Source organism: Myotis myotis, unplaced genomic scaffold (assembly GCF_014108235.1).
Source record: "Myotis myotis isolate mMyoMyo1 unplaced genomic scaffold, mMyoMyo1.p scaffold_m19_p_3, whole genome shotgun sequence".
Lineage (NCBI taxonomy): Eukaryota > Metazoa > Chordata > Mammalia > Chiroptera > Vespertilionidae > Myotis > Myotis myotis.
The window spans coordinates 181761541-181776355 of NW_023416335.1; the positions used below are offsets into that span (position 1 = coordinate 181761541).

General features: G+C 41.0%; 1 protein-coding gene and 1 pseudogene across 7 annotated transcripts in view; both read left to right on the plus strand.

The window, feature by feature from the left end:
* The window catches only part of ST8SIA1 (ST8 alpha-N-acetyl-neuraminide alpha-2,8-sialyltransferase 1), a 144942-nt gene that overhangs the window by 26015 nt on the left and 104112 nt on the right, over window positions 1-14815 (plus strand). The window lies entirely within an intron of this gene.
* Window positions 633-1195, plus strand: LOC118650344 (annotated as a pseudogene).

Sequence of the window (14815 nt, forward strand, 5' to 3'; positions counted from 1 at the left end):
TTGCACGTGACAAAATTTACAACTCTGCTTAGCACAGAAAGGGTAAGGCATAGTCCTTGACCTCCAGTGTTTGTGCCCAATGCATCAGACAGCCAAGGAATGTACTTGGGAACAGAGAGAGTGCTGAACTTGCTCATAAAGGCTAAGTGGGAGTTGAATTGGCACATTCTGAACCTGGTGAAAGAGCATGAGAAGTGGTTTTTGGGGTTTCAGGTTAGTCCTGAATGGGTGGTTTGAGAAGAACATGTGAGGGTGAGAAATGAAAGAAAATCTTGGACAGTTAGGATGAGGTTTAATAGAAGTTTGAGAGCCACGGTAAGTTCTTGGGTACAGAAGTAACTTAAGAACTGTGATTAGGAGCACGAATCTGGTAGTGGCATTGGGGTAGACTGACAGAGTCAAGGACATGAATTAAAAGACAGTCCTGCCAAGAGCCTAATCCAGAGTGCAGACAATGGGAAAAGCATAGAATGGGCAGATCTAAGAGACTCAGCAGAAAACCCTCCAGATTAAAACATGATTGGCTAGGGCTGGGATGCAGAGGAATGTCCCAGCCCTGGCTCATCGAGATGCTCATTGTGCTTAGCCTTGCTGGCTGGTGTCCGCAGGGCCTGAAGCTCACCACGTCCAAAATGGCACAGTAGTAGTCTGACAAGGCCATCAACACCCTGGAAAAGATCCAGAAGCACAACTACGGCACCTGGCTGATCCTGCACCACAAGGTGCATGATTTGATCAAATTTTTGGAGGCACATTTTGGCGGAGAAGTCTTAAGGGAACAAGCTGGAGGTGATGCTATTGAAATCTTTGAGGATGCTGGGCACGCTACAGATGCTAGAGAATTGTCCAAACAGGTATCGGTAGGGAGCTTCGTCCAGATGACAGGTCAAAGATAAGCAAGACTTTGGAAACTCTTATTACTACCGTTAACTCTAATTCCAGCTGCGGGCCAGCTAGGTGGTCCCAGCCTCTCAGCCCTGGTCATGGCCCTGATGTATCACCTCTACACAGTGAAAGACTAAACATATCCTTGAAGCCAATGAAAGGAAAGACTTCTTTGGATCAGGGAGAATGAAGCCAATGTTAACTGCTTCAAATCAGAGAAACCTTTACCTGAAGAGTGATTTTTCAAAAAAATATATTTTATTGATTTTTTACAGAGAGGAAGGGAGAGGGATAGAGAGTTAGAAACATCGATGAGAGAGAAACATCAATCAGCTGCCTCCTGCACATCCCCCACTGGGGATGTGCCTGCAACCAAGTATATGCCCTTGACCGGAATCGAACCCGAGACCCTTCAGTCCGCAGGCCGATGCTCTATCCTTTGAGCCAAACTGGCTAGGGCTGAAAAGTGATTTTAATGCACCCATTTCCCTTTCCTCCTACATTAGAAACAAACCAGACCAAGAAGAACTGTTTTATGTTTTCTATGCTTGAACTTTTGTAGTGTGCCTTTTTATTCATCAGTGCCGGGAGCCGGTCCATGCTTGCTGTTTCAAGGGACCTGGCATATATGGTTCTTAATATGTTTGCTCACTGTTCTTAATATGTTTGCTCACCTTCTTGGCACTATGTGTTTTAACCAAGGTCTCTGAGAAAGGTTGTTTCCCCAGGTAGGGATTTTCCCCTGAAGTTAGGGAGGGAATAAAACCTCTTAACTAAGTGCCAGGCGGGTAATTAATCACTTTAACTATGAACAATCATGCTTAAGCTACATAATCTTTACTCCCTGGAATGGAGATAAGAAACGCCCTAACCTTTGTAATAGAGCTTGATAGGATTGAATCAACTGGTATAAATACAGATGTAATAAGACAGCAAGACACAGAACTCAGAAGACAGAACCAAGAGAGACAGAACCTAGGCACAGAACCTACACAGAACGTTCTCTAGAGACAGAAGAACTTTGCTGGAGAGAACATGTCAAAAGATCCTGGACAGAAACTGGCCTCAGAACCTAGAGACAGCACCTAGCGAGAGAACATGGCAAAAGATCCTGGAGTGAACCTGACTACAGAAATTGGCAAGAGAACCTGACTAGAACCTGGTGACTGAACCTGGCTGGAGAGCCTAACAAGAGAACATGGACACAGAACCTGGCTGGAGATCCTAACCAGAACTTTGCTGGAGATCCTGGCTAGAGATCCTGGCTAGGCTGCTGATCAACTGAACGCTGTTTCCATGTCATTCCTTCTTTGCTGACTCCGTCCACACCTTTGGGGACCCCTGGACCTGCTGGGGTTGGACCCCACCATCTGGCACCCGGACAGGGACCCCTTAGGTAAGCCCCCCCGCACTCGGGACGGATAGGACTCCACCGTAGGAAGAGGGTGGATAGTCTTCGCCGACTCTGTCTACGCCTTTGGGAACCCCTGGACCTGCTGGGGTTGGACCCCGGCACATCAGCTTTATTTTGATGTTCAATATATCTGACTTTTCGAATATAAAAAAAATGATTTAGTAGAGAAAGAAGATACACAATAAATAAGGTTTGAGCCTCAAATGCTACTATTCAAGACTGGATTGACTGGAAAATTTGACTTGTATTTACATACTCTGGTCCTGAGTCAGAATATGGGCTGGAATTGAGGTTTCTTCTGTCAATTGAGCCAGTTATTTCATTAAAAAATTTACTTCCAGTTGTTAGATGGGAATCTTCATGCATTCCCATAGACCTTTCATCAGTGTTGAATGGTCTTCCAGTGATCCTCCAGTACATGCTCCAGTGAGTGAAAAGCAAAGCTGTCACCATGATGGCATAAATAGAGGAGGAAGTGAAAACTGGCGTCAGGAGACATACTGGCTGGCTTCCCTCTCTTTTTTTTGGATAACACGTGATAACTGTTTGAGAGCTCTTTTATGATTATCTACAATGAATGCTGGGACTAATGAGCAGGGAGAAGGGAAGGCTAGATCACTTCCACATTAGCCACTTTGTCAATCCCTCTGTTCTCTCCCATTCTGCAGAGGATGCTGGTACATCAGGTGGGACTGAGCCTGTGGGGGTCTGGATGGATGGGAGAGGCAGGCTTCCTGACATACTTATCCCCTTCCTTTGTCCCTCCTCAGATAAAACAGCGCAATGCTCCCACGACCACAGCGTGCTTATTCCAAGTGTACCCCCTGCCCTGTAACACACCCAAACATAGACACTCACAGTGGAACAAATACAACGGAAATACTTTTTCAATAGACAGACATTTTAAGAAATGAAGGTCTCTAAATTTGCATTATGAACAAATACCAAGGTATAAATAGAGTCTATCTGCTGGTGCCAGGTATTTGACCACTGATTGGTCAGCCCATATGGCTAGAGACAGCTTCCTGCTGGCAACACATGCTCTTGGCTCATGGACATTCCTCGCATATTCCAGATACAAAAGCACCTGTGCAGAAAGTTCAAGCTCTTACCATAAAATTGGTAAATTGAGCTTATGCATAAATTCATCACTATTGATGGAATTAAATGTACATTCCAAAGAGTCTCTTTCGTTGTTGAACATCACGGGTATCTCGCTTAGTTCTCTAGGTTCACTGAAATAAGGTGACATTTGCGGACAAGTGGTTACCCAAGCCATTTGGTATGTGCTGGAATCCTCTTGTTTCTCATTTTCAGCTCACTTGGAAATTGTTCCACTTTCTATCCTTGCTGGTTTCTGTGTGGAAATAACTTCCAACATTTATTTGGTGCTTCTTTTGTTTTCTTTGTTGACAAAACTCGAAGTGTTTTTATTTGGTGGCTTTAATATGCTGAGTTTTCTTGACCTCCTTAGTTCACCTATTTTTATTTTACATTAACAATGAATTTAATAATGATAATAATAGTGATAATAATAATAATGGTGATAATAATAATAATGGCTAACTGAAAAGTGTGACAGGTTTGATGCAAAGGGATTTATATGTATGATCTTATTTAGTGGTCTCTGCCAACCTATGAGGCAAATACTATTTTATTTCTATTTTCTATTTGAGAAAATGAGGCTTAGAGAGTTTTATGAGACATACCCACGCATATGTTGTAAGAAATAGGGGCAGAATAGAAATTTATAATAGCTTGTTTCCAAAGCCTACTAACTATGAGCTATTATTATACCAGCACATTTACGGATGATTCATAGTTGAATTCTAACTAACAAGAATATACCTCAAATTTAAATTGTTCAAAAATTATTGCATAAAACACTGTTGATATAAATATTCATCTGTACATACCAAAGGGTTAGTCCAACCATGCACAGAAAAAACTAAAGAGTTTTTTTGCTAAATTAATAAAAAATATAATATGGTATTCTCGATTGAGCAAAGTTTTTTGAATTTGCCTATAAGGACTACTTCAAAGCTTTTTAGGAATTCAAGTATCAAATTATTAAAAATTTGTTTTGGTAATTTCTGTGATGACCCTATTTGGTTGGCATACCAAATACAAACATAGTCTACTTTTCAGGTAATTCAGCCACGACTAAAGTAATTTATATTTACACACAAGAGCAGCAGCAATTAAAAATCACAGCCAATTCCCCACAACACTGATGATGCACTGATAAAACATGTCTTTGCTAACAATCGTGGGAATTTCAAAACTGCATGTGTCAGGCACAAAGAAAGCATTGTTATTCGGCCAAGTGTTGCATGGCAGCCAGGCTTCCCTGTAGAATGTTGAGTGAGAGTCCTTGGTAAACTTGAGTAATGTGGTCATTCTAGTATTTGCATACGAAATTTTAATAATTCTTAAAAATTACAGATTCTTAGTAGGTAGTCCTTTGTCACAAATAAAACTCAGAGTCTATGTGGAGACATGCATTTATCTACTAGAGATCAGTAGTTATCTTACTGTTTTCATCATTTCATGTCCAACACTAGGATCTGTTGGTTTAGTATCCTGACTGAAAGTGATGAGGCAAAAAGAGCAGGCGGTGAGATTTTAAAAGCTGGTTAGTTTATATATTTATTTAGAGGAGAGGGAGGATCTTATCAATATTAACCCTTTTCCTTTAGAGTATACTCTAGACTCCACGGAGTAGCTCATCAACTCCTCTTCATTTTTGATTTAAGCACCCATAAGTCTGGGAGGTGGGGTGATTGCCCGCATCAGCATTTTACATATAAGCACCAGAGAAAGAAAATGACTTGCCCAATAAAAACTTGCTAATTCCACACCTTTTGAATGCTCCTCCGCTCCTTTTTGCCTACGGGATAGACTAAACTTCTTCAGCTGCCATTTAAAGCCCTTCATAATCTGGTCTCTGCCTACTTTTTGAATGTAATCTCCTTTGTAAACTATTGCGTACTTATTTGCCAGGTGTATTCTGCCTTCTAACCATGCCAACTACTTGTGGCTTTATCACTCTTACTCAGGACTTCCCAAATTTATGATTTAATGGGTTAGAAAATTACCAAATAAATTAATAAATGGACGATTCATGAAAGACTTTATAGGTGGACATCAAAATGTAGAAAGGATATAATCTTGGAGGGGAAAGGCTGCTCATTAACATAAAATTTGAAAGCCTCACTCATTGCCTGTATTTTCCTCTTTTAGCCACAGACTGTTGAAAAAAATTGTTCTGGACTGGCATTGGCATTGTGGGGTTTGAGAACTTTGTGCTTTTGTACACACAGTTTTCTCTGACGGGAATTCTTCACTTTACCCATGCCACTAGCCTTTGGCCTGTCTGACTAAAATCCTCTCAGTCCTTCAATTCTCAATTTACACGTTGACCTTAGAAAATCTTTTCCCATCTCCAATCACCTGTTCTCTCTCACCCTACCCAACCCTCCAGTTACCACTCCTTGGTGGTCTGTGCATCCTCTTCCATGCACCAATCACTGTCCAGGGGTTATTTGCTGCTCTCTCTGGCCGCAGGCCATGAGCGTCTAGAAGACGGAGACTGCATCTTATTTTCCCTCATCCTCAAAGTTTAGCATATGTCTTTTGCACATACTCAGTGCACAGTAAGTATTTAATAGATGAATGAGTGAATGAATGAAGGAGCGAGTAAATACTTGGGTGCTCTTCATGCTTTGTTTGTGTCTTGTATGTCTTCTCTGACCTGCAGTTTGAAGCACAGACAATTTATTCCAACAAACACACTCACTGAATTGAATTAATGTATGAGCTTTGACCTCATCATTTCTTCTATTTTTCTTTGTCAGGGAAAACTAATTATGTTCTCCATTATCAGAGTGGCTGGGAACAGTCTGCAGCTGCTGTCTGAAATGCTTCCACGGACAATATGCTTCTCTTGGCTCTTCTGGTCAGCTTGCGTTTTTCTTTTATTCTGTTCACTTTTGGTTCACCATGTTGATTTTCATATTTTTATGGCAAAAGGAATGTTAAGACATGTAAAAAGTACATATGGAGAATAATCAGCATTTTCTGGTAATCTGATCTTTCTAAATCCACAGAGGCTTATGGCATCTTGCCTTTTTATTGTTGCTTTTTAAAAACATACACACATTTTAAAAAATATATTCTTATTGATTTCAGAGAGGAAGGGTGAGGGACAGAGAGAGAAAAATATCAATGATGAGACAGAATCATTGATCGGCTGCCTCCTGCATGCCCACACTGGGGATCAAGCCCGTAACCTGGGCATGTGCTCTGACCTGGAATCGAACCATAACCTCCTGGTTCATAGGTCGATGCTCAACCACTGAGCTATGCTGAGCAGACAATATAGACATTTTTTTTTTTTTTTTTTTGCCTTTTAAAGAAAATTGTCAAAACATTTTATCCGGAAAGAATAGCCACAGCTTCTCATAAGATTCAGTAGTGATATGAGCACCCTCATTTGGGGAGATGATATTTAATCAATATGAATTATGGGGTTGAACATTTTTCCAGACAGCTATGACTCATGTCATTCCACTGACTTTTGCTGTCACAAGGGGAATGCTTTATTGCCTTTCTTATAGAGAAGCTCCCTGCAGAATTACTGAGAGCTTTTCTCTAAGGCTGTACAGCCACAAAAAACCCCAGGCATGCTTCAGTCTGGGCTTGGGTCTACATCTTAGAAGAAACATTAATCCCTCTCCTTGAAATTCTTTCTTTGCCTTTCGTAGTCTTCTCTTTTGTTATCAAAGTAACCTGTTTTTTACAGAGTCAGAATAATAATAACCACAACTACTTAGGAGCACTAAGTACTAGTTTTGTACTACCTCTTATTTACAATTCTTTCACTTGTTATCAACCAATTTTGTCCCCATTTTATAAATGAGAACTCTGAAAACCAGAATGTTAAGTGGTTTGGTCAAAGCCACGCAGCAGTAAGTGGTGGAGTTAAAGCCACGTGACCCCAAAGCCCCTGTTCTTTCCATTAGACCATGCTGCCGCCCTCATCAGACAACCTCCATCACGGCTCTTTGGTTTTGTGCTTCTGCTAAACTCCTGTAAAGATAAAGTGCCTGATTCACAGGGTTGTGCTGAGAACTAAACGGGGTAATATATATGAAAGAGCTTGGCGTGGTGTCTGTGCATTGCAAGAAATGACTATTTTTCTTAATTTCTCCCTTTTCCTCTGTGTCTTCCTTTCTCCACTGACTTAATCCTACCCCACCTCCAATTTTAGACATCTCCTCACGGTCCATCGAGGTCTGTTCTGTTTTGGATCTCTTTAGGAGACAGTATTAGTTCTCTTGGGCTGAATACAAGGAATATGGCTGTGATTCAGTCTTTCATTGTTATTCAAATAAAAAATGCTGAGAACCAAAGTTTAAGCCTTGGGACATACCACATGTAAAGGATGGGAGGAAGAAGTGCTGTTTTGTCAGAAAAGAGAGGGAAAGTAAGTAGAGAGGAGGTGGTAGGGCAGGTTGATATATTGCCATGGATATCTAAGGTGGAGGAGCTTATAAGAAGGAAGGAGTTGGTCAACTATGTCAAATGCCAGAGTGGGCACAATGACTATGAAATGTGGAGGGGTGGGTGGAGGTGGGCAAAGCGGGGGTGGTGGGGGGACGAGGACACCTGCAATTATGTCACCATTAAAAACATTTAATTAAATAAAAGAGAAATGTGACCATGCCATTTGATTTGGTCATTTGGATGTATTTGAAGGCCTGGGAGAAAAGTTTCAGTAAAGGCCATCGGCTGGAAGCAAGTGAAGAGGCTGATGAAGAAATAGAGGCAGTAGTGATTTAATGTTTCGTTTGAAAAAGCCCTTGGAAAGATTTTTGATACCTTAAAGAGGCGGCCTATTTGGGGGAATTTTTTTCTATAACTTAGGACACTTTTCAGTTAGCAAGGATGTTGCATGATGGTCCATCCATGATGTTACAAATAGCAAGATTTCATTCCTTTTTATGGCTGAGTAATATTTCATTATATATATGCACCACATCTTTTTGTTGTTGTTGTTAAGCCTTACTTGAAAATATTTTCCCATTGAATTTTAGAGAGAGTGGAAGGGAGGGGGAGACACACACAGAGAGAAATAACAATGTGAGAGAGACACATCGATTGGTTGCCTCCTGCATGTATCCCGACCAGGGCCAGGGATTGAGCCTGCAACCGAGGTACATGCCCTTGACTAGGAATCAAACCTGGGACCCTTCAGTCCATGGGCCGACACTCTGTTCACTGAGCCAAACTTGCTAGGTAGGGCTTTATCCATTTATTGATAGACATCTAGGTTGCTTCCATATAATGGCTTTTGTAAACAGCTCTGCAATGAACATAGGGGTTCCAATATCTTTTCAATTTAGTATTTTCACTTCTTCAGATATATACCCATAAGTGGAATAACTGGGTCATAAGGTAATTTTGTTTTAAAACTTTTGGGGAATCCCCATACTGTTTTTTTCCCATAGCAGTTGCACCAATTTACATTCCCACTAACAGTGTTAGGGCACCCTTCGCTCCTCAGCCTCACCAACTCTTGTTATTTCTTGTCTTTTTGATGATACCATCTTGACAGATGTGAGGTGATAGCTCATTGTGGTTTTGATTGGCATTTTTCTGATGTTTGTGAAGTTGAGCATCTTTTCATGTCTTATGGCCATATGTATATCTTCTTTGGAGAAATGTCTATTCAGGTCCTCTGCCCATTTCTTCATCAGATTGTTGTTTTGCCATTGTCATTGAGTTGTATGAGTTCATTACATATTTTGGATATTAACCCTTATTAGATACATCATATGCAAATATCTTCTTTTCAGTAGGTTGCCTTTTATGTTTTAAAACCAGAAAACATTATTGAAAAGTCACAAGTAAAGAAATTAAACTGGAGTCTTTAATCAGAACCAGGCAGGGGAGAAACTAAGATGGCGGCATAGGTAAACACCGGAAATTGCTGCCTCACACAACCACTTTAAAAATACAACTAAAAGATAAAACGAACATCATCCAGAACCACAGGAAGGCTGGCTGAGTGGAAATTCTACAACTGGAAGGAAAGAGAAAAGCACACTGAGACTCAGAGGAGGTGCGGAAGTAAAGTGCAGAGGTACGGAGGCGCGCGGAAAGGGCTGGCAGCTGAGGACAAGGTTGTCTTTTTCAATCGGGAGGGAGTCTCAAGCTCCCGACTGCTCTGAACTCCAGTTCCAGGCCAGTCTCTGGGGACCCAGACTCATACGGGAGAAACTGGACTATCTGGCATCGGTCGGAACTTGAGGGCGGCTTTCTCTCAGAGGTGCTTGCAGCGATTACCGGGACAGTGAGAAGAGGGGCCTCTTAGGGCAGGACTGAGGAGCAGCAATAGCTGCTTGCTCCGCCCTGTTGATCCCCTAAGACCTCGCCCCACCCAAGCTGTGTGCAGAGGCTTTTGCATATAAAAGGCCTGGCCTTTTGCAATCTAAAATTACCTAACAAACTGCAACTGAGTCAGAGAAAGCCAGAACATCCAAAAGAAGGCCCAAGGCCCCACAGCAGCTTGCATTGCTTCACAGCTGGGCTCCTGCTGGGTAGCCTCAAGCAGAGGCTAAATTAGCACCTCCTTAGAGATCCAAGAGCCAGGGTACCCAGTGGTCAGAGTGGGACCATCAAGATTACAACTCCTCATGTCCATAAGGGAGACACTGAGGGGGCAGACTCAATGAGTACCAAAGCTCCACTGAAGCAAGTCTTGCCCCAGAAGGGTGTCTCCAGCACAGAAGTTCTCCCACTGCAGACACAGCTGATTCTCACAGCCAATTGGCCTGGAGGTCAATTCCTCCCAGTGATACCTACAACAATCAAGGCTTAACTATAATAAGACTGTGCACAAAGCCCACAAAGTGGTGCACCAAGAGTGTCCATCTCCGGTAATTGGGGAGGCTGATCCACTGTGCCCTATAGGACAGCTAGCACAGAAAGCCACTCTGTCAACACAGGGAAGCATAAAAAATGTGGAGACAAAGAAACAGGTCACAAATGACAGAAATGGAGGAAGGCAAACTACTGGATATAGAGTTCAAAACCACACTTATAAGGTCTTTCAAGAATTTTCTAGAAACTGCCGATAAATTTAGTAAGACCCTCAATAAGTCTAGTGAGACCGCTGATAAACTTAGTGAGACCCTCAAGAAATCTATTGAGACCCTCGAGGTTATGAAAAAGGACCAACTAGAAATTAAGCATACACTGACTGAAATAAAGAATATTATACAGACTCCCAACAGCAGACTAGAGGATCGCAAAAATCAAGTCAAAGATTTGAAATACGAAGAAGCAAAAAACACCCAACCGGAAAAGCAAAAAAAAAAAGAATCCAAAAATATGAAGATAGTGCAAGGAGCCTCTGGGGCAACTTCAAGTGTACCAACATACGAATTATAGGGGTGCCAGAAGAAGAGAGAGAGCAAGATATTAAAAACCTATTTGAAGAAATAATGACAGAAAACTTTCCCTACCTGGTGAAAGAAATAGACTTCCAAGTCCAGGAAGCACAGAGAACCCCAAATAAGAGGAATCCAAAGAGGACCACACCAAGACACATCATAATTAAAATGCCAAGAGCAAAAGACAAAGAGAGAATATTAGAAGCAGCAAGAGAAAAACAGTCTGTTACCTACAAGAGAGTACCCATATGACTGTCAGCTGATTTCTCAACAGAAACTTTGCAGGCCAGAAGGGAGTGGCAAGAAATATTCAAAGTGATGAATACCAAGAACCTACAACCAAGATTACTTTATCCAGCAAAGCTATCATTCAGAATTGAAGGTCAGATAAAGAGCTTCACAGATAAGAAAAAGCTAAAGGAGTTCATCACCACCAAACTAGAATTATATGAAATGCTGAAAGGTATCCTTTAAGAAGAGGAAGAAGAAGAAAAAGGTAAAGATACAAATTATGAACAACAAATACACATCTATCAACAAGTGAATCTAAAAATCAAGTGAATAAATAATCTGATAAACAGAGTAAAATGGAGAATATAATAGAATCAGGGGCATAGAAAGGGAGTGGACTGACTATTCTTGGCGGGGAAAGGGGTGTGGGGGATGCGGGAAGAGACTGGACAAAAATCGTACACCTATGGATGAGGACAGTGGTGGGGGTGGTAAGGGCAGAGGGTGGGGTGGGAACCGGGTGGAGAGGAGCTATGGGGGGGAGGAGGAAGAGGAACAACTGTAATAATCTGAACAATAAAGATTTAATTAAAAAAAAAAGAACCAGGCAATCATGGTTAACAGAGCATGATTAGTATTCTTTATAGCTAGTTCCCAATATTCTATTTCTGCCCCTAACATTTCCCCACTGCTATTCCTATCATCTCATATCTATGAGATTATTTTAGATGAAAAGTCTCATCCTATTGGACGACATTTGCTTTGCCTTGAAAGCAGTTCCCAGGGATGGAATACAGAGAATGCAGGATCTAAAAAGAGGAAGACATTGAATACAGCAGCAACAATTAGACTATAAAGAAATAAACAAGCCCTAGCCAGTTTGTCTCAGTGGATAGAGCATCGGCCTGTGGACTGAAGGGTCATGGGTTCGACTCCGGTCAAGGGCACATGCCCAGGTTGCAGGCTTGATCCCCAGTGGGGGGGGTGTGCAGGAGGCAGCCAATCAGTGATTCGCTCTCATCATTGATGTTTCTATTTCTCTCTCCCTCTCCCTTCCTCTCTGAAAATAAAAATATTTTTTAAAAAGTAAACAAACAGGAGAAAAATTAAAAATAATTCCTGTAAAAAAAAAAAAAAAGATGGGTAAATTCTAGCATGGCAAGATCATGACCTTTGTCCTTTCTCTAGAAAGTATTTACTGGAAGATGGCATAAAAGGGGAAAATTGGTGATAAAAAAATAAATTAAAAAAAAATTTAAAAAGAAATTAAACTGGAGAAGGATAATATCACCTGGCATCTGGTTTTCTGACTCCTTTTAAAAGACTAATAAGATTGCAAGAGAGGCATATAAACAGGAATGAACTTGTGAGAATGAAGGGAAGGGAAAGGAGACAATAGCCGGCAAAGGACATCAACAATATTTTAGGAGATGAAAAGCAGATGGCCCAGTGATTTCTCAGTAGGAGAGTACTGAAATCTAAAACTCGAGTGCTTGCAGCAGGGAAAGCCAGCAAGAAAGGAAGGCAGTGTATGTTGCAGAATTCCTGAAAGACTCAGCAATGAGAGGTGAGGGCTAATGAGACTAAAAACAGGAAAATTGGTTAGAAGCGCTCCAAATCTTCCCCTCTCTGCAGACACAAGGAATTGCCCTTGCCCTTGCCGCCGGCTCTGTTAGAAGCTTGGAGATGAAATTTAGAGACTCTGGATCTGGGACATCAGCTGAAAACAGGGGAATTAAGAGAAATGTATTCTGAAGAGTAAGGCCTCAGTCCTCCCCCTACCGCTCCCCCGCCCCTGCTCGCCCACACCACTCTATTTTCACTTAGCTCTCAGAATGTTGTTGACTAGGCTTATACCTTATCAGGACAGTGGAAGGTTCCTCTCTGGGGAAACTGACTAGTGTAAGAGAAAAGGACTTTCTTCAATGAAAGGGCGGAGTCCTGATGGATGAGGCCCAGCAGTAGGTAATCACTGCTTAAGCATAAAGAGCTTTCATTCAGCTGTTTAGTACCTCATTCTTAAATGTAAACGAACAGCTGTGGATCTGTAAATATTTCTAGGGAGCCTCTAACAGAGGCCAAAACAAACCAACAGAAAAAGCACACACAAAACAGACAATGCAGGAAGGAGAAGAATACCTCACAAATGCTATAGTTATGATTTTCACTAGAAAACATATTGCATTCACAAAGGCTAGGAAGTTATGAAAATAAAACCTTTTGAAGATACGAAAGACCTTTCTGGTTTTATAAATGTGGTCATGGAAATTAAAAGGTCAATAGATGGATTTGTAAAACAATGTTTAGGAAATAATTCCCCCAAAGTACAAAAGGAAAAGAAAGAGGTGAAAAATGGGGAAAAAAGTTTAGTTAGTAGGAATTTTATAAAGGAGGGTAGAAGTTATTAAAGACATAATAGAAGGCTGTTTGCAGAACTAAAGGACTTGTCTCCTCATTATAAGGGACCACCAACTGTCCAGCACAGTGAATGCAAAAAGACCTCTCCAAGGCTTATCATTGTGAAATGTCAGAATCCTTAATTTAAGATCTTAAAAACTTTCTAAGGTGAAAACTGATTATAATCAAATGATTAGATTTAAGAGTGAAGCCAGATTTGCCAACAGAAACACTGGAAGTTAGAAAACAATGGACAATTCCTTCAGAACCCTAGAAAAATTATTTCTAAACTAGAATTTTGTGCTCTGCCAAATATTTAAGACTCAAAATATGTACTGTGCTTGCACCCTTTCTTAAAAAAAAAAGAAACAGCGTATATGCTACACCTGAATGAGGAAGTACCAATAAGGACAAAAAGTCGATAGAGGAAACTAGGCAATACCATTCAGAAAAGGGGTGAAGGCAGTTTCCATGATGACAGGTGTTTATCGAGGCAAGCAAGAAAGCAGCCCACTTTAGCGCAGTGGGTCAGAAGGATCTGGAAAAGAAATTGAACTGACTGATTACTTGATGTGCACTGAGAAAATTTTACAGTTCTTTGAAGAAGTAGAAGGGGAATTATTGAAAAGTACATGACAAATGAAACAAATGAAAGAAGACAGTAACTAACTCCAGGAAGAGCAAATGTTAGAAAGGCTGCAGCGATAGTGAGTCATACAGTGATAGTACGGCTAGTAAATAATACTTAGAAACTTATCCTATATAATAAAAGCATAGTATGCAAATTGTCCCCTTGACCGGGAGGTCATCTGGGAGTTCAGTCAGGGGGCGGAGCTGGCTAGGGGAAGGGAGGGAGGCCCCGGCCGGCAGCAGGCAGCTGCTAGGGACCCCACCAGTGCACAAGTTTCATGCACTGGGCCTCTAGTCCTATTATAAGAATAATTACTTTAGCTAAAAGTTTTTATGTAATTCTGTAGGGAGTGTGGAGTGCAGAAAAGTCTGTTCATGTCTGTTTGGGGTAGGATGAAAGTGATATCTTTATCTTTCATAGTAGTAAGTTGTAAGATAGTACAAAAAATTGGGAAATCAAAACAGCACTATTTAAATCTTAATCAGAAATAAGAAAACCATTGCCTTTTTGTTCCAGACAAGGGGGTCAGAATATAAAGGGAACTCTTGTTTGTGTTGCCTTATAATAGTTTAAGCTCAGTACCTATTTTACTTTCCTAGAAATAAAAAAGGGAAATCAAAGATTGTGTGAATGCCATTAGTATTTACTCTTTAATTCAGCAAATACTCATAAAAATTTATCCCAGTAAAGTAATCATGGATGTGTTCACAAATCTAAGCATGAGAATGTTTACCCCAGAGTTGTTTGTAGCATCTCTAAATCATAAACACACTACATTCCCACTTCAAGGGTGCAAGC